Raw genomic sequence first — 19,227 nt, forward strand, 5'->3', positions numbered from 1 at the left:
CCGCCAAAGATATAGCAGGTCTAAGAAGATTACCTGAACACAAATAAGCTTTTCTTAGAAAGGATTCAATTTTCCTATCTAAAGGATCCTTAAAGGAAGTACCATCTGCCGTAGGAATAGTAGTACGTTTAGCAAGGGTAGAGATAGCCCCATCAAATTTAGGGATTTTGTCCCAAAACTCTAATCTGTCAGACGGCACAGGATATAATTGCTTAAAACGTTTAGAAGGAGTAAATGAATTACCCAAATTATTCCATTCCCTGGAAATTACTTCAGAAATAGCACCAGGAACAGGAAAAACTTCTGGAATAACTACAGGAGATTTAAAGACCTTGTCTAAACGTTTAGATTTAGTATCAAGAGGACCAGAATCCTCAATTTCTAATGCAATTAGGACTTCTTTAAGTAAAGAACGAATAAATTCCATTTTAAATAAATATGAAGATTTATCAGCATCAACCTCTGAAACAGAATCCTCTGAACCAGAAGAATCATTAGAATCAGAATGATGATGTTCATTTAAAAATTCATCTGAATAAAGAGAAGTTTTAAAAGACTTTTTATGTTTACTAGAAGGAGGAATAACAGACATAGCCTTCTTAATGGATTCAGAAACAAAATATCTTATGTTATCAGGAACACTCTGAACATTAGATGTTGATAGAACTGCAACAGGTAATGGTATTTTACTAAAGGAAATATTTTCTGCATTAACAAGTTTGTCATGACATTTAATACAAACAACAGCTGGAGGAACAGCTACCAAAAGTTTACAGCAGATACACTTAGCTTTGGTAGTTCCAGCACCAGGCAGCGATTTTCCTGAAGTATCTTCTGACTCAGATGCAACATGAGACATCTTGCAATATGTAAGAGAAAAAACAACATATAAAGCAAAATTGATCAAATTCCTTAAATGACAGTTTCAGGAATGGGAAAAAATGCCAAAGAACAAGCTTCTAGCAACCAGAAGCAATGAAAAATGAGACTTAAATAATGTGGAGACAAAAGCGACGCCCATATTTTTTTAGCGCCAAATAAGACGCCCACATTATTTGGCGCCTAAATGCTTTTGGCGCCAAAAATGACGCCACATCCGGAACGCCGACATTTTTGGCGCAAAAGAACGTCAAAAAATGACGCAACTTCCGGCGACACGTATGACGCCGGAAACAGAAAAGATTTTTTGCGCCAAAAAAGTCTGCGCCAAGAATGACGCAATAAAATGAAGCATTTTCAGCCCCCGCGAGCCTAACAGCCCACAGGGAAAAAGTCAAATTTTTTAAGGTAAGAAAAAATGATTGATTCAAATGCATTATCCCAAATATGAAACTGACTGTCTGAAAATAAGGAATGTTGAACATTCTGAGTCAAGGCAAATAAATGTTTGAATACATATATTTAGAACTTTATAAAAAAGCGCCCAACCATAGCTTAGAGTGTCACAGAAAATAAGACTTACTTACCCTAGGACACTCGTCTACATGTTGTAGAAAGCCAAACCAGTACTGAAACGAAAATCAGCAGAGGTAATGGTATATATATAAGAGTATATCGTCGATCTGAAAAGGGAGGTAAGAGATGAATCTCTACGACCGATAACAGAGAACCTATGAAATAGACCCCGTAGAAGGAGATCATTGCATTCAAATAGGCAATACTCTCCTCACATCCCTCTGACATTCACTGCACGCTGAGAGGAAAACCGGGCTCCAACATGCTGCGGAGCGCATATCAACGTAGAATCTAGCACAAACTTACTTCACCACCTCCATAGGAGGCAAAGTTTGTAAAACTGATTTGTGGGTGTGGTGAGGGGTGTATTTATAGGCATTTTGAGGTTTGGGAAACTTTGCCCCTCCTGGTAGGAATGTATATCCCATACGTCACTAGCTCATGGACTCTTGCTAATTACATGAAAGAAAATTAATTATCCACCAGAAGATCTATAATCACGACAAAGTGGAAAAAAGAAAAGGAGACCTATGGAGACAAGTGACAAGGTTTATTGTTTCTTTTGATTTTCTGAGAAGAGTTTTCAATTGCAGTAGCCCAAATGATGCCAAGGTATCCAGTTATCCATCAGCAATACAAGGGGTGCTGCTATCTGTTGTCACTTCTCTCCAGAGGTCTCTCTTTCTTTTTTCTTACCACACCGCTTCTGTGCAAAATAATTTATTTAAATTTTTTTTAATTACTGTGGGTAACTGCTTTTCTTTCATAATTTGTTTCAAGTCCACAATCCATTACTCCTGGGATTCAACTCCTGGCCACTAAGAGGAGGAAAAGATTCCAAAAAATCCAAGAGCACTTAATCCCTTTCACCTTTCTGATATGCTAGTTTTATATTTGCTTCCACATGAGGAAGGTGAAGAATTGTGGTGCTCCAGATTATTTGTTGAGGGGACCTCAGAACGATTTGAGGTCCATTTTCCTCCTCAGAGAGCTGCTTCTGAGAGACAGAAGGGAGACTGGAATATTTGGCAATGACACAATTACTCCCAGTGAGAAGTTAGTCACAAACCTGCCACAGGTGTTGCAGGGACAGGTTCCTTAGCCTCCTGCTGTTGGGTTGTCGATATACTCCACACCTAAATCCTCTGCTTTGATATACACAGCACTCAATGGGCTCTCTACTAGAAGCAGTTTATTTTTGCAGCTGACTAAGCATGGTAGAGTGGATGCATCTCAAGGAAAGAGAGCAAATACATTCACACACATAGCCCACAGGCTATTAGCAGGGAAACCATTCATGGGGGTACATCATAGCCAGGGGACATTACATTATACAGGCTTTACTACTTTAACTCTATACTTTATTCAGTCTAGTAGGTTATTAGAGACAGTTACATCATAGCCAGGGGACATTACATTATACAGGCTTTACTACTTTAACTCTATACTTTATTCAGTCTAGTAGGTTATTAGAGACAGTTACATAATAGCCAGGGGACATTACATTATACAGGCTTTACTACTTTAACTCTATACTTTATTCAGTCTAGTCTAGTAGGTTATTAGAGACAGTTACATCATAGCCAGGGGACATTACATTATACAGGCTTTACTACTTTAACTCTATACTTTATTCAGTCTAGTAGGTTATTAGAGACAGTTACATCATAGCCAGGGGACATTACATTATACAGGCTTTACTACTTTAACTCTATACTTTATTCAGTCTAATAGATTGTTAGAGACAGTTACATCATAGCCAGGGGACATTACATTATACAGGCTTTACTACTTTAACTCTATACTTTATTCAGTCTAATAGGTTATTAGAGACAGTTGGGCTTTAGAACTCTCTATTTTTTTCTAGTTTTTCCATCAGATTTCACATTTTTATCATTCCCAAAAATGTTTGTCCCGTCCAAAATTACTTGTGGACTCCACAGCTTGGTTATTAGTTCCCAGGAGTAATGGATCATGGACTCTCCTCAACTTATGAAGGAAAACAAAATTAAGCTTACATGATAAATTAATTTATTTCATAGTGGTGAGAGTCCATGAGCCCTGCCCAATTTTATTTTAAAAAAAAATTCTAGCGGCAGTCCTAGTTTGCACATAATTTTCCCTGCTTTGTCTTTTCGACTTCTCCTTGCTTGGCTATACATCAGGCTGGCAGATGGGAGGGATTAGGTGCTCTTTGAGTTTTGGGAATTGTTGCCTCCTCTTAGTGGCCAGGAGTTGAATCCCAGGAGTAATGGATCATGAACTCTCACCACCATGAAGGAAATTAATTTATCAGGTAAGCATAAATTTAGTTATTTTTTCCCCCCATTGTTTGATCTTTTGGTGGATAATTATTATTTTTTATTTTTTGTTTTACTTTTTTTTATTATTTAGAATTTTTATTAAGATGGTACAAACAATCAATCAATACAGGACTTTTCTCGAGCTTATCATACAGTGAAATGTACAGACTATATAGTACAACATAAAATTAACTACCAAATTTCAACCTCTTTTTTTGTTTACTAAATATTGTAATTTGTGGGAGGGTGGTAGCACCAAGTAATTTTACTGGTTAAAGGGACAGTCTACACCAGAATTTTTATTGTTTAAAAAGATAGATAATCCCTTTCTTATCCACTCTCCAAAAATACCCAGACCGGCACCAGCACGTTAGATAAAAGGAGCAACTTAATTGAAAAAGGTTAAAAATTGTCAAGACACACCAGGGGTACAACAATGAACATACCAAACATCTACATAGTGCTAAAAGAAGTAACGGCTACAACCTGGGCCCGATGACGTCACTGACGCGTTTCAGGTGTAAAACCCATAGTCATAGTTACCGTCATGGGGTCTAGCTTTCTTTAAATAGAAACAAAAACAGGTGTTAGTCGTTAGAATTAATTTAGCATACCTTAGAACTTATCGTAACACTTTTTGGTCACTAGCATAAACAGTCTGCATTCGCTTGGGGAATATAACTATAAATAGACTGAGCTACTCTTATAGCTGAAAAAGGAAAAGTAAAGCCCCCCAAAAAATATGTTTCTTACTTTTATCCTATGTATATTCATTATACGATATTGGAGATTTAGAATATGAATGCATCCCTGACTTATATATGTAAAGAACTGAAATTTTACTTATGAGATAGATCGATTAAATGATTTCTTTAAATTTTATAGAGCAGGAAGAATATAAAGACCTACTCACAGGAAAACATTCTCATAGAGACATAAAATAAGGGGTTTAGGGACATCAGAGTGTTTTCAATCAGTAAAGTTTATCCCATATAAGTATTTATTAATTTATTTTGAGAATGCCTTAATAACAGAGGATAGAAGGGCGATACTCAAAAGGGAATACATGTCATCTCGCCTTTAAAAGGATATGATAAGACTATTGATAATCTCAAGTTTTAAGTTTTAATAGAGTGATATTAGCATTAGAAATTTTATAAACTTTTAGAAACGTGCTGATGTCAATAATATAATAGGCTTAATCTACTCCCAATGATTGATCAGATCAAAGGTGGAGTTAAAACCCAAAGGTATACTTGCTTGCAAAGTATAGATCCAGAATCTTTTCCCTATCTCCCCCTCGCTTGGGTGGCACTATCCTCTCTATTGCCTGCCACTTAAATGTACTGACATTTTTATTATGGTCAAAGATAAAATGTGAGGCTAGAGCTGAGCAGTCCTTCTCTTTGTCGATATTATTCAGATGTTCCCTTATTCTCGACCTGACTTCCCTTGTGGTGAGTCCTACGTACTGTTTATTACATTGTACACAGGTAACCAAATATACAATGTAATTCATAGAGCAGTTTATACACTGTAGTGTCTTATATTCTCTCCTGGTCACACACGAAGAGAATGTGTCAGTTATGACCACATGTTCACAAGCTTTACATTTCCTGCTGCCGCATCTAAATGTGCCCTTGTGCAAAAGCCAGGAGCTACCTTCTCCCATTGACACATTTGGCAGTTGTGTCGGTGACAAAATATTGCCAATTGTTGTACCCTTTTGAGTATCGCCCTTCTATCCTCTGTTATTAAGGCATTCTCAAAATAAATTAATAAATACTTATATGGGATAAACTTTACTGATTGAAAACACTCTGATGTCCCTAAACCCCTTATTTTATGTCTCTATGAGAATGATTTCCTGTGAGTAGGTCTTTATATTCTTCCTGCTCTATAAAATTTAAAGAAATCATTTAATCGATCTATCGCATAAGTAAAATTTCAGTTCTTTACATATATAAGTCAGGGATGCATTCATATTCTAAATCTCCAATATCGTATAATGAATATACATAGGGTAAAAGTAAGAAACATATTTTTGGGGGGGCTTTACTTTTCCTTTTTCAGCTATAAGAGTAGCTCAGTCTATTTATAGTTATATTCCCCAGGCAAATGCAGACTGACTTTAGAAAGGTACCCGAAAGCTCTGTGTATGTTCTGATACATTTATACACTGTTGAATCATTTTACGGTGTGCACATTCTTAGATGATTTACATTTATAAGTGTCATTGTTTAAGCACAGTTTTAAATCTAAATGCAGATACGATAGGTATATTACATATGCACTGCGCAAATATTATTACAGTATGACAAGAATCATAGAAGTAAATGTGTAAATCTTTATACAATGCAGTGCTCTAGTAAAATGTTTATGCTAGTGACCAAAAAGTGTTACGATAAGTTCTAAGGTATGCTAAATTAATTCTACCAGCTAACACCTGTTTTTGTTTCTATTTAAAGAAAGCTAGACCCCATGACGGTAACTATGACTACGGGTTTTACACCTGAAACACGTCAGTGACGTCATCGGGCCCAGGTTGTAGCCGTTACTTCTTTTAACACTATGTAGCTGTTTGGTATGTTCATTGTTGTACCCCTGGTGTGTCTTGACAATTTTTAACCTTTTTCAATTAAGTTGCTCCTTTTATCTAACGTGCTGGTGCCGGTCTGGGTATTTTTAGAGAGTGGATGTCTGTATACATTAAGGACACCCATAGGGCACCTCCGTTAGGTTATCTGCTATAACTGGGGACCTGAGCATTGAGTACTAACTCTATTACTGGAGGACCGGATGTACTCTATGCGGAGCTGAGAGAGCTGGACCCGAGAGTGAGACGGTGGATCTGGATGCCTGCATGGGGAAGAATAAGCGTGGATGACCTTTCACCCATAGTAAGTGATACCTATTTTGTCTTCTGGAAGTAGGTTGCTGTGGGGTGAGAAGTGTCTATTGGAGGATTGCAGTTGAACTAAGAATACATTTAAATACATGCTTACCGGACCGTATATATATAAAAGAGTAGTCTGGATTTTACTCTAAGTAATTAATCCAGCTTTGGTGGTGAACAGCGCAGGAGTGTGTGTGGGGAGCTTAATTATATTCTATGCCGCTTTTCTTGATGAGCGGACTTTTGCTGGGCACTACACCTCCGTGTTTTTGTGCATACCTATAATATTTTCCGTATTTCATTTTTAAGGAGCCAGAGACTAATCAGTGTTTTCTGATTTTGATCTTGTTTTTTCATTTGACACACCAGAGAATGGTACTAGTGCTCTCTATAAATATATAACATAATCTTAGAGAGTTAAAAAGACAGGAGTAATTAAACCACTAATACCAATTATACATATACAGCTACTACCAAACAGCTACGTGGAAGTACTAAAATATAATAACAAGACCCTATACAATAAATTAATCTATAAGGATTGGTCTTAATATTATAGAATTTCCAGGTCACAGTTGTTGCTTAAACATAAGGACAGTAATTACAAGGATTTCCATAAGAGACAGTGTCCATATACAAATATACGAATTTGCAATCATAATGGATCGCAATGTAAATACAAAACAATTTTACTCTCTAAATCAAGCGTTTGATGTGGAACAAAATAGTGTTGAATTTGAGACCATTTTTTCAGGGAGCAGGACAAATTCGGCCTTTGGGGATTTATTCTATGAACTAGAGAAATTACAAATCAAAGAAACCCGATTAAAACTGGACAAGTGGACTCTAGAGAGGTACCGGGATCTAAAGATAGTGCCCCGCGGCCTAAGACTAAACAAGTATCCAACGTTTGAAGTGAACGATGTGGAATTTGTGAGTGAGTGGAACGATGTCCTACAAGAATGATCCATAAGACTTTTCACTATGATTATAAAGTATAAGACCAAAGAACTAGTCTTGACTAGAGAGAAGATTGTCGAATTGCAAGTGAGCTTGGATACTTATACATCTGACCCATCATATATAGAGCTGGATTCTATCCTGAAGACTACAGTTGAGGAAGTAAAATCTGAGATTATCAAAGTCAAGCACAATAAATACATAAGGGATTCGGAAGACTATAAGAATAATCAGGCGTTCGTTTGGAACAAAAAAGAATGGGTACAACAGTGGAGAACAGCAAATAAACCAAGGAACAGAGGAAATCGAGGTAGAAGAGGAAGAAGATCCTATGGTTATAGAATCAATGAAAAAGATGGTGAACGACAAGCCTCTCCCCTTGATGGACATAAAAGAGTGACTTTCTCTGACACTGAGGCGGAGTCTGGAGAAGATGAGACAGGAGAATACCCCGAAATGCTTAATAGTGAAAGCTCTCTACCTACTTCAGGAGAGAAGAAGACCAGAGGGTCTATTCTCAGAAATAGGGGTGGAGGCAGGGGTTTTAGAGGCCAATCACTCAGTCATGCAGAAGTGTCACAGAGGGTCACACACAATACTGAGCAATTTGATTATGAACAGGGATCTAGGGAAGGTAGCTTTAGAACTCCCTCTAGGGGAAGAGGTAGGAGACGACATCAGCACCCAGCTAACAAATATATGTTGCAGAATAGAGTAGATTTGAGTGCAATATCACAAGATGAGGAAGAAGTAGATTTAATGCAGCAGGTTTTTCAGTTAGGCCAAGAAGGAAACGCAGGGGGGGGGGAGGAGGGTCAAGAAACGAACAGAGAAGTAAGATAGGGGGCTCGAGATACCATTTAAGAACCCCAAAATAAACAGTACCCCTGAGGTTATAACTACTCCCTCTGGTAAAAAAGTTACAATAGTAGGGAGTGTGATTAACCTAACTGATATTACTTTTACCAAAGATGAGTATAAGGTTCTTAATATGGGCCTTGGTTTTGTCCCAGAAAGGGACTTTAATGTCTTTGATACACTTATTGACCTAAATAGGTTTGTCAGGGCGCTTACCTTAAAGAGGCATTTCTCTACAGAAGTAACAGTTGGTGATTCAGATGGAGAAGAGTTTTCTACATCAGATGTTCCTACGTTTGAATCAGAGAACACTGATGCATTAACATTTGATGATCTATGCTGTCTGCAAGATATGAGAGATCTGGAGTACCAGAGCTTAGATACTCTGTGTGAGATATAGATTTGAATAGCAGAATTAAAATTACATGTACATTCACTGCTAAGTCGTCTTTCTATCCACTACACAGTAGAGGCAAAGTACTTGAGCTCTTTCACAAAACCATAGAAAGAGAGCTGGGTGATTTAAATAAAAAAACAATCTCAAACAATAAAAAGAACTATACACAAATGTGCAATAGTAAGGCTATACAAAGTGTCATTTCAGATTTGAAAAACAAGAAAGAATTGGTCTACAAAAAGTCTGACAAAGGAGGTAGCACAGTAGTAATATACAGGGATGTATATACTGCTGAGGCCCTCAGACAACTTGAGGATGAAGGAACTTACCTTAGGTTATTGAAAGATCCAACAGAGGTGTTTGTTCAACAAATAGTGTCGATGGTGGATGAGGGTTTGGATAAAGGCTTTATTGACCAAAAAACAGCACAATTTCTGTTGGTGAAGCATCCAAGGATTCCCCTCTTCCATCACCTGCCTAAGGTGCATAAAACCTTAGATGACATTAAGGGAAGACCGATAGTTTCAGGAATCGGGTCTATCCTGGAACCCTTGTCAGAATGGGTGGACTCCATAATACAACCCTTGGTTAAAGGATTATGGAGCCACCTACGTGATACCAAACATCTCCTTAACATCCTGGAGGAGGTTGAATGGAAGTCAGAATTTAGCTGGTTGACGGTGGATGTGGTGTCGTTGTATTCAACGATACCTCATGACCATGGGATTACAGCGATCGACATGTTTTTGCGCAAGATTGATTTTTCAAATGAGCAGAGAGAATATATACTGATGGTAGTGCGTTTCCTCCTTGAACATAATTTCTTTTCCTTTGAGGGGGTTTTCTACCTCCAGAGATGTGGTACGGCAAGTCAGGTCAAGAATAAGGGAACATCTGAATAATATCGACAAAGAGTAGGACTGCTCAGCTCTAGCCTCACATTTTATCTTTGACCATAATAAAAATGTCAGTACATTTAAGTGGCAGGCAATAGAGAGGATAGTGCCACCCAAGCGAGGGGGAGATAAGGAAAAGATTCTGTATCGCCGAAAGGCGTTCTGGATCTATACTTTGCAAACACGTATACCTTTGGGTTTTAACTCCACCTTTGATCTGATCAATCATTGGGAGTAGATTAAGCCTATTACATTATTGACATCAGCACGTTTATAAAAGTTTATAAAATTTCTAATGCTAATATCACTCTATTAAAACTTAAAACTTGAGATTATCAATAGTCTTATCATATCCTTTTAAAGGCGAGATGACATGTATTCCCTTTTGAGTATCGCCCTTCTATCCTCTGTTATTCTCAAAATAAATTAATAAATATTTATATGGGATAAACTTTACTGATTGAAAACACTCTGATGTCCCTAAACCCCTTATTTTATGTCTCTATGAGAATGTTTTCCTGTGAGTAGGTCTTTATATTCTTCCTGCTCTATAAAATTTAAAGAAATCATTTAATCGATCTATCTCATAAGTAAAATTTCAGTTCTTTACATATATAAGTCAGGGATGCATTCATATTCTAAATCTCCAATATCGTATAATGAATATACATAGGGTAAAAGTAAGAAACATATTTTTGGGGGGGCTTTACTTTTCCTTTTTCAGCTATAAGAGTAGCTCAGTCTATTTATAGTTATATTCCCCAGGCAAATGCAGACTGACTTTAGAAAGGTACCCGAAAGCTCTGTGTATGTTCTGATACATTTATACACTGTTGAATCATTTTACGGTGTGCACATTCTTAGATGATTTACATTTATAAGTGTCATTGTTTAAGCACAGTTTTAAATCTAAATGCAGATACGATAGGTATATTACATATGCACTGCGCAAATATTATTACAGTATGACAAGAATCATAGAAGTAAATGTGTAAATCTTTATACAATGCAGTGCTCTAGTAAAATGTTTATGCTAGTGACCAAAAAGTGTTACGATAAGTTCTAAGGTATGCTAAATTAATTCTAACGGCTAACACCTGTTTTTGTTTCTATTTAAAGAAAGCTAGACCCCATGACGGTAACTATGACTACGGGTTTTACACTTGAAACGCGTCAGTGACGTCATCGGGCCCAGGTTGTAGCCGTTACTTCTTTTAACACTATGTAGCTGTTTGGTATGTTCATTGTTGTACCCCTGGTGTGTCTTGACAATTTTTAACCTTTTTCAATTAAGTTGCTCCTTTTATCTAACGTGCTGGTGCCGGTCTGGGTATTTTTGGAGAGTGGATGTCTGTATACATTAAGGACACCCATAGGGCACCTCCGTTAGGTTATCTGCTATAACTGGGGACCTGAGCATTGAGTACTAACTCTATTACCTCAGGACCGGATGTACTCTATGCAGAGCTGAGAGAGCTGGACCCAAGAGTGAGACGGTGGATCTGGATGCCTGCATGGGGAAGAATAAGCGTGGATGAACTTTCACCCATAGTAAGTGATACCTATTTTGTCTTCTGGAAGTAGGTTGCTGTGGGGTGAGAAGTGTCTATTGGAGGATTGCAGTTGAACTAAGAATATATTTAAATACATGCTTACCGGACCGTATATATATAAAAGAGTAGTCTGGATTTTCCTCTAAGTAATTAATCCAGCTTTGGTGGTGAACAGCGCAGGAGTGTGTGGAGCTTAATTATAATCCCTTTCTTACCCATTCCCTAGTTTTGCATAACCAACACAGTTTAACCTCTGTGATTACCTGGTATCTAAGCCTCTGCAAACTGCCCCCTTATTTCAGTTCTTTTGACAGACTTCCATTTTAGCCAATCAGAGCTGGCTCACTGGAACTCCACGTGCATGAGCACAGTGTTATCTATATGATACAAATGAACTAACACCCTCTAGTGGTGAAAAGCTGTCAAAATGCCCTGAGAGAAAGGCGGCCTTCAATGGCTTAGAAATTTGCATATGAACCTCGTAGTTTTAACTTTCAACTAAGAATACCAAGAGAACAAAGCAAAATTGGTGATAAGAGTAAATTGGAAAATGCTTTAAAATGACATTCTCTATCTAAATCATAAAAGTTTATTTTGGACTAGACTGTCCCTTTAAACTCAAAATTTGCCACCTTATTTAATTTGCTTCTTTTTATTGTTTGGAGCTCATCAGACCATAGTTGCTCACTCTTTCAGGTGTCCTTTTGAATTAATTATTCCATATCTGAAAACACTGGCCTCGTTCCCCCATATACTGGGTTCCTGTGATTGCAGCACACTACCTTTTTAGAATCTTTCCTCCATATCCTGTCCTTCCATATTTTAACTTGCTCCTTTACCTCCTTTCATCATAGGGATTTCCCCCAGCTCTGGGCAGAAAGTCCACACAGATTTTTTGCCCCTTAATTTGCAGCTATACAGTGTTTACTCCAAAACAATCTTTGCAACAGGATACAGAAGAATTTAACTACTTAATAGGTATAGTAAAAATGGAATTGAGAAAAATTCAAGACATGATTAAGTACTACTACTCCTTCAAATTTACTCTAATTTACTCAAGAGTGTAACCTTCAGAGAAAAGGAGATGCCCTTAGAGGAATCAAAACAAAAATGCATAAATATAAGAAAATAAAACCCTAATAAACTTTTTAGGATAAAGAACTAACACAGTCCCAGATATAATTATTGACAAAGGGATTGACCTTTACATCTACTAATAAATGTGACAGATTTACAGTGATAATGGATGTACATTTCTTCATGATGAAAAGTATTTTAAAAATGGTATTTGAAGGAAATCTAAAAAGAAGGAACTCTTCTTTTAGGGCTTCTGTTAAAAGATCTGAAGGAATTAATCTCTGAAGGAGAAGGTTATGTTGATAAGAAACAGGAATTTAACATAGGACTGAGTACCTTATGAAATAAATCATGTTAAATGCCAGCTATGTTGACCATACCTAATAGTTTTGTAAAACTAGTGCGCAAAAATAAAAAAGAAAATTAGACAGGATTTGCAAGCAGTTTGAATGGAAAATGGAGGTAATATTGTTGTCTTAAATACAAAATAATATTTTCAATTAACAGCCGTTCAACAGAAAACAATACAAATTATTAATAAATAATTTTAAAAAAGCTTATGACAATATATTGAAGCACAAAAGGAGATTATGGATATAGACAAGAATGAATGATTCTTAAATAGTTACATTGGGACACTGATATCTTTCAGGAATCCCTGAATTTCAATTGACATGTATATATTTTTTTTTAGAAGACATACCAAAGTATTGATCTAGGCCCATTTTGGTATATTTCATGCCACCATTTCACCGCCAAATGCGATCAAATAAACTTTTTGCGATCAAATAAACTTTTTCACACATTTTTTCACAAACTTTAGGTTTCTCACTGAAATTTTTTACAAACAACTTGTGCAATTATGGCATAAATGGTTGTAAATGCTTCTCTGGGATCCCCTTTGTTCAGAAATAGCAGACATATATGGCTTTGGCATTGCTTTTTGGTAATTAGAAGGCCGCTAAATGCTGCTGCGCACCACATGTGTATTATGCCCAGCAGTGAAGGGGTTAATTAGGGAGCATGTAGGAAGCTTCTAGGGTTAATTTTAGCTTTAGTGTAGTAGACATCCCCAAGTATTGATCTAGGCCCATCTTGGTATATTTTATGCCACCATTTCACCGCCAAATGCGATCAAATTAAAAAAATCGTAAACATTTTCACAATTTTAGGTTTCTCACTGAAATTATTTACAAACAGCTTGTGCAATTATGGCACAAATGGTTGTAAATGCTTCTCTGGGATCCCCTTTGTTCAGAAATAGCAGACATATATGGCTTTGACGTTGCTTTTTGGTAATTAGAAGGCTGCTACATGCCGCTGCTCATCACACGTGTATTATGGCTAGCAGTGAAGGGGTTAATTAGGGAGCTTGTAGGGTTACTTTTAGCTTTGGTGTAGAGATCAGCCTCCGACCTGACACATCATACCCCCTGATCCCTCCCAAACAGCACTCTTCCCTCCCCCACCCCACAATTGTCCCCGCCATCTTAAGTACTTGCAGAAAGTCTGGCAGTACTAAAATAAAAGCTATCTTTTAATTTTTATTATTTTTTTTAGCATATTTACATATGCTGCTGTGTAGGATCCCCCTTAGCCCCCAAACACCCTGATCCCCCCAACCCCCCAAACAGCTCTCTAACCCTCACCCTCTAACTTATTAGGAGCCATCTTGGGTACCGGCAGTTATCTGTCAGTACTCAGTTTACAAAAAAAAGTTTTTATTTAAAAAAAAAAAAAAATTCTGTAGTGTAGCTTCCCCCCTAAAGATCAACCCCCCTCCCAGATCCCTTAGACACATTTTATTTTTATTTCCCACCCCCCTCTCTCCCACTTTTCATACAAACATTTTTTGTAGTATAGCGGTTCGCACCCGCTCCCTCCCCGTGCATGCGCCTGCCCACCGCCCCCATGCACGCCCCTGGTGACCCCACCTCCGATCCTGCTCCCTATATCGAGGCATTACTGCAATAACCAGAAAGCGACTGGAAGCAATCAGGATTGCTTCCACCGCTTTGCCAGACCGACGACGTGCAGGGTATATCCGCGGTCATTAAGGGTATTTTTTTGGAGGACGCACCCTGCACGTCGTCGGTCGTTAAGGGGTTAAAAGGACACTGAACCCAATTTTTTTCTTTCATGATTCAGATAGAGCATGACATTTTAGCAACTTTCTAATTTACTCCTATTATAAAATTTTCTTCATTCTCTTGGTATCTTTATTTGAAATGCAAGAATGTAAGTTTAGATTCCGGACCATTTTTGGTGAACAACCTGGGTTGTTCTTGCTGATTGGTGGATAAATTCATCCACCAATAAAAAAAGTGCTGTCCAGAGTTCTAAACCAAAATAAAAGCTTAGATGCCTTCTTTTACAAATAAAGATAGCAAGAGAACGAAGACAAATTAATATAGTAAATTAGAAAGTTGCTTAAAATTGCATGCTCTATCTGAATCATTAAAGAAAAATTTTGGGTTCAGTGTCCCTTTAAGACTTTTCTTAACTTTATGGGCCCCATTTAATAAGTTCGGTACAGACAAAGTTCCTGACTCAACATCCTATCACGCCCAGTACGCTGCCCAGATGTATCATGACACATTCACTGTAGTGTGTAATGCTGCCCCCTTCAAATCGAGGGAAGAGTCTGTCAATCACCCCAAACTAATGTGTTGGGGGATATCCATATCTGCCAACTTAGAGGTGGCGAAGAGTGTAAGAAGCAGTGTTCTGCTCTGTATTCCTCAATACCATATGAGCAAGGAATATAAGCTGTAGGTTTCATATATACCAAAGAGGAGCTGAGTATGGAAAACAATACATTTGTTATAAATGTTTATACAGTATTACCAGCACGTACAAGGAATGGCAAAAGACATGATGTGCATCCAACTTGCCTGTCTGCCTGAAAAAGGCACACACATTATGTGTTATTGAGAAGAAGCCTTTGGCTTAGATTTATAGATGTCATGCTTAATTACCCCACAGTGAAAGTGATAGGTAAAATGAGGTGGCAATGAGAGGCAGAGTGAGAGAAAGGCCAAGAGGAAAGAAAGTCACAGGGAGAAAATCAAGAGGACGGATTATTGTGAAAGGGACACAGGGCCCCGTCTATTAAACTGTGAATGCAGTTTCAGGGGCTTTCATTTGCCTTTACCAGATACTGTACTGGAAGATGAGGTTGGAGATGCACTTTTTTTAAAAAAACTCTTTCTGCGGTTACAACAAGAACAATAACAAACAAGATGCCTGTTTAGCTTGTTCAGTCCCAGGGCATTAAAGTAATTTATAATGAAGAAATGACCCAGCATTTCTAAAGGACTTGATCCAGTATTGCTGCCTTATTTTACAGTGCATGATGGACTTTCCTTACAAAATTATTTTGTAAGGCAAGGCACATTCTGGCTACTTGTGTCAGAGGAATTGCAACCTACATTCATTGTTCATGATACATATCAAAGGGCTGTCAAAACTAAACATGGACTATGAGATCTATCTTGTTGGAGAAGAATGGATCCCCAGGTGAAGACTGCTATTAAGACATGTGGTACCTGCCAACTAAATGATAAGACAGAAGTGACACATTCTCCACCACTACAGGCAGTTCCTTCCCCACTCTCTGCACAAAAAAATGTTGCAATTAATATTGTAGTAGCTTTGACACTGCTCCAAGTGACTCACTATGTTATCACATTACTAGATTATTTCAGTAAAAGGTTGCATTTACATCACCAGCTACTTGTGTTCTTACCCCAGAGTCTGATGTGCTTTTTTGCACATAGCTTAATACAGAAGAACACAAAGGGATGACCATAGCCATCAAAGACCACAGACTATAGATAGCTAGTAAAGGAAATGCGAATGAAGGTCGATTCAACACATCTTACATCTTACTTACTTAATTTAGCCACCTTCAAAGAGTATTACTTCAGTGATTGTAGACTGCGTCAATATTCTGTGATATTCACAACCTTAAAGGGATACTAAAATCAGAATTAAACATTCACAATTCAGAGCATGCAAATTTTACCCCTAGATGCCAGTAGGCCATTCCATACCATCCTAAGAGCACTGGGCTTTAACTCCTTTAGGGCAGCATGGAACGTCTTAACTTTTGCGGCATCCTACTCCCTCCTTGTAAAAGCTTGGGTGGATCTGACTGGGGGAAGTGCTTAGCAAAGCAGGCAGTCCCCGAGGAGCCAATCAGCGCCGTTTGGAGTCACATGATCAAATTGACAATCATGTGACATTCTATCTGCACTGATGTTTACATTTTGATTATGGACATTTGCCCACGTTCTGAAGGGGTTAAACAAGTTTCCAATTGACTTGTATTATTAAATTAGCTTTGTTCTGTTAGTATACGTTGTTGAAGTGTAAACTACTATACACTTTATACTTTAACTATTTTGTGTTATTTCCTTGATTGTTAGTTTGCAAAACTTCTACTTCCACAACTCATATGAGTTACATCACCAGTGACATTGGAAAATGACCTTGGAGGAAAAAAAGTAGATTAGAATAGTCTTAAATTTGACAACCATTAGAAAAACATGTGCAATGAGGTTTTCTAGCATCTAGTTTCTTAACAGTGCTGTGACATGCCTGCCACTCCTCACATAAGGATAACCGGGCAGGCCTGTCAGAGTGCTACTGGACACGAGCGTGTGCATTGTGCGCATGTAGCTGCAGTTCAGTGGGAAGAAAGCACGGGACAAGGGGCAGACAAGACTGGACCTGGACACCACAGGTAAGTTATACCGACTTACTGACACCAATGAACTTGCTGACACCAATGAAAGTATATGATTTCTTCCCCCCACTGACACCAAAGCATATCTATCTATCTATAAAGATATATATATATGCATTGGTCTCAGCAGGGGAAGAAAATATATACTTTCTATTGGTGTCAGTTGGCTGGTATAACTTACCTATGATGTCCAGGCCCTGTCCTGTCTGCTCCGTGTCCAGCGCTGTCCTCCCACTGAACTAACTACAAGGCCTTGGACACATCCAACTAAAATTTACCAGACCTTGAAGTCACTTGGGTTGAGAACCAATGTTCTCGCAGATGTGAAATGTTTTTGTGTAAGAGTTTTAAAAAAATTTAAAATCATTCTAGACAACACTGAGCAGCCAGGGTAAATTTAACATAGTCACCTTTATGGTTAACCAGTTCTCAAAGTATCTTAAGATGCAAACAAAATGCTTAAGATTCTTAATTTTGGTTTGAGAAAGAACATTTTTGGAACTAGATCTGTTAGAAGGTGCCACACTTAGAGAGAGATATCAGCAATATCTGGCCTTGAGTTAATCCACATTTCTGGATGGTGTGGCCTACAATGGATTCTTGAACTTCCTGACTGTAGGGAACTGTATGGGAATCATCACTTGTTGATTAAAAATAAACTCATTGTATGAAGTTAGTAAATAAACTGCTACTCAGCTATTGTTGTATCTGAGCAAAACTCTTGACATATTAATGAAAAAACAGAGGCCAGCTGGTAGTACAGAGAGAGCATTCAGGACCTTAGGGTGTATGGAGCTATCTGTTACATTCCTAACAATCTAACACTGAATATCTCCTTAATTTACTTATTTACAGAACGGTTGATGGAATTAAGTTCCATCAGAGGTGGTATAAGACAAATAAGAATGTCTGGTATATTTATAAGGTTTTCCTAAGAATGAATTAGTTTCCAGTGAGAAGTAAATATGGATAGACTCAATGGCCCTGCTGTTGTTCTTATCAGTGGTCAGAATCTCTGTTTCTGTTTTCTCAAGGGACAAACTTAGATTTCTTGTGTTGCTAGTGAATAGGAAGGGAACACAGACAGACTGTTATTTTTTATTCTTTTAATCTCTCTGTGGTATTCTGGAATACATTTGCATTATTTATTGTCTGCCTTTGCTCTTTTTGGTCAGAAGGTTATGAAAGAAAAGGTTGTTTCCTTCCTTTGAGCTTAATAAACAAAGCTCTGTAAAGAAAATGTTGACATACATTTTTCAACATTGTTGTTTGTGAATATTTCAGCATAAACAAAAAAAAATCCTTCAAATGAAACACTACTTCCCTGAAACTTTTTTTTACATGAATAAGTAGCAGGAATTTGTTTGTTATTTACATATAAAATGGGAATTTGCTAGAGATACAAAATCACAAAAATGTGGCACCAAAACCCTGCTGATCTGTTTTTAAATAATGTTACTTCTTCAAGAGGCAAATTCCTTCCAGTCTTACTTAGGACCAGATTACGCGTGGAGCAGTAGTTTGCACTCGCGTTCGAGTGTTAAAACTGCTAGTAATTTTTGTGCTTGAAGATTAGCTCTTGTATTATAATTTGAAAGTAAAACGTTTTTGCTCTTTCATTCGTAACGTTGCAGTAACAATAGACTTTGAGAAATTGCGAACGCACAATCGTATTCCCACATAGACCTCAATGGAGCCGAAAAAGTTGAAAAAAAACACCCACAAGTCACGCAAACACAATTGCGGTTATTTAAAAGTGCAACATAAGAAGATAATATTGCATATTTCATAATCCAATATTCTGCACATAGCAGAATATGTTTTATTTATCCTTAAAGAGATATTTAAAGATATATGTGATGGATTTTGTACAAATATATTTTATACTTATATATACTGTATATATAGGACATTAATATATATACAGTAAATACATAAACACTTTATTAAATATGAATATTGCATAAAAGTTTTCATCTACTTGACTGCAAAATGCTCCAATACACTAATATATATATATATATATATATATATATATATATATATATATATATATATATATATATATATATATATATGTCT

The sequence above is a fragment of the Bombina bombina genome, chromosome 4 (assembly GCF_027579735.1).
Source record: "Bombina bombina isolate aBomBom1 chromosome 4, aBomBom1.pri, whole genome shotgun sequence".
NCBI lineage: Eukaryota > Metazoa > Chordata > Amphibia > Anura > Bombinatoridae > Bombina > Bombina bombina.